A 2795-nucleotide genomic window follows, 5' to 3' on the forward strand; every position below is an offset into this window, starting at 1 on the left:
AGAACACCGTGTCAATGTTTCGAGGACGATGAATTACTATCAATACCGTCCGATTCCTTGCCTTTTCCAGATTTCTTTTCAGCCACGGATAGTTTCCCCTTCTTCTTCATCTTCTTGGATTGGCCCNCTAATTGGGGACAAAACACCCATCTTAATACCGTTTTCTAACCTCTTTCTAGCATTTACAAAACATGATTCCACAAGTGCATTGAATGTGAAGAAATTGGTTACTAAGTTTTTAACTGCAAATTTGCATCATTTCATCATTTGTGTAGGAGAAATAAAACGCAATTCAGTCTTCATAATGTGGATATTCATTCCATTGCGATGGCGATGGCTCAATGTCCACATTTCTAGATGTCGAGGGCACATCTCACACGGAGGCGCGCGCTGCGATAGCCCGCCAGGACCAAAACGGAGTGAGAAGTGGAGCAAAAGAGAGAACTCGCCCCCTACAATTTTTGTCCTCTCCTCCATGGCCTCTCACCTATCCAGCCAGCATTGTTTTGTGATCGGTGACGAACAGACTGAAATTGGTAGCATTATCAGAGGTTGTGTGAGCAAAATTTTTGCCTTTAGGTGCAAATATGTCGAGACAAATAGCCAACACAGCACAGACAAACGGAAAAGTGCCAAAACGAAATTGTAATCATTCAAAAGGCTGATTTTTGAAATGAAGGGACCCGAAGGAACATGGCTGCTTTGGTGCCATATTCACATGTAGCTCATCATCGAATATACTTCAAAACACACTTTTGAACCTTTAAGACCACGCTTTTTCAATCCTCGTTGTACCTTATGCTTTTGGGTATATTGTCAAACAATCAAAATATGAATGATTGCCTTATAAATTTGCCAACAAAGAGTCTTCAAACCAATATTGAGCAATTACCATGTGATGGGGTAGCCATTAGGAAAGTAGAGGATATGGCAAACATGCTTGGAGATCAGTTCTCGAGTGTGCTTTCAACCCCGCTGAGTTTAGAACCAACTGCCCATTGCTCTGAAGATGAGCCTATTGAGATTGACAAGATTAGTCAATTTGAGCACTTAGGGGATCTTCTAGTCACAGATCAAGATGCTTTAGGGGCCATCAGGGACTTGAGGTTTTTAAGTTCTCCTGGTCCTGATGGTGTGACATTTCAGTTTCTCATGAGATGCTCACTGGTTCTTGCTCCTGTTTTCTCGTAATTGATGCGTTGAATCTCGGATCAGGGCAAATTTCCATCTTCACTAAAGTTATCTCACGTTGTTCCAATTTTTTAAAGCTCCCCAGTAAAGCTCCCCAGTAACTATAGGCCGATTTCTCTCACTTTGAATATTGCGAAGGTGTTTGAACAGATCATCAAATTCAAACTTGTAGAGTTTCTTGAAGTCCGTGATGTCCTTCCTCCAAGCAAGCACGGGTTCCGAGCACATTTTAGCACGGTTACCAACTGATTGAGCATATAGAACAGATCATTGAGGTACTAGAGATACATGAGTCAGTTGATTTTGTCTGTCTTAATTTTGCCAAGGCCTTTAATACAGTTTTTGTTGAATAGAATTCATGACATTGGGATCCAAGGCAAGGTTCTCAATTGGATAAGAAGCTTCATTTGTGGTAAGGAGCAATTAGTTTAGGTCGACGGATCCTTTAATGACCTACATGATGTCAAGTTGGGTGTTCCTCGGGGTTTCATCGTAGGGCCCTTCCTTTTTATAATATTCATTACCCCGCTTCAAAAGCTTAGTATTGTATAAATGTGTGTTTAGCCTTGGGAGGCTTTTTGGGTTATATAAAGTGATTAATTGGATGTAAGTAGAATGTTGGTCAAGAGACGAGTAGACGAAGTTAGAAAAGAGGGCTATCTTTATGGGAAGTGTGAGGATGAAAGCTGCAATCTCTCTTTTGAACGATCTTAGGGAGGTTGCCTCTCTGGATTCGGCATCCCAAGCATTCCATGGTTCCTGCGAGTTGCGCAAAATGGGAATTTCCTTCTTAACTGTGAATTACTGCCAGTCTCTCTTCTTATGCAGACGATACAAAGCTGGTTTCTGGTAGGAATGGCCAAGATTCCACTAGCCTTGCAAAGGACCTAGAAAGAATCTTCTCATGGGTTATAGATAGTTATATGGCCCTGAACGGAATGAAATTCCGCTCAATGACCTTCGGGTCAATTCCTTTGAATACTCCACTCGTCGTAGATCATGGAGATAAAGATAAAGAAGAGCAGGTCTCATCTATGAAAGATTTAGATGTAGTCCTCCAAAACAATGGAAAGTTCGATAAGCATGGTAGGTAAAGCCTTTCAAGCGTGTGGTTGGATATATTGGATGTCACGATGCTAACTCTGTTCAAGTCGATTGTTCAGCCACTTCTTGAATATGCTTCACCCATTCGGGCTCCAATGAGTTCAGCAGGTTTGCAAAAGCTCGAGCAAGTCCAAAGATGTTTCACTAGGAACATCACAGGAATGAGAGAATGAGAGGGTTGGGACCGTACCTTGTTCAGAGAAGGTTCAAAAGGTATGTGATACTGTACGTCTTCGGTCCATCGTTTCTTTTTTCAGCAGCCAAAAGACCGGAGAGTCCTGAGTCAATGTTGTCTCCTTTGAATGTATGTATGAAATGAGAAATTTAGATTCTTCCAATCAAGGCCCAATGATTTTAATAAGATTTACTTTTACAGCGGTTCATTTGAAAACTGTGTCCTCAAAGGCTTATGTAACATTATGTTCATATATTAATATATAATTTGAATTCTTTACTACCTTTCCAACATAATTTGACCGCCTCTCCTGGCGTCCCAAAAA

The sequence above is a fragment of the Tigriopus californicus genome, chromosome 11 (genome assembly GCF_007210705.1).
Source record: "Tigriopus californicus strain San Diego chromosome 11, Tcal_SD_v2.1, whole genome shotgun sequence".
Taxonomy (NCBI): domain Eukaryota; kingdom Metazoa; phylum Arthropoda; class Copepoda; order Harpacticoida; family Harpacticidae; genus Tigriopus; species Tigriopus californicus.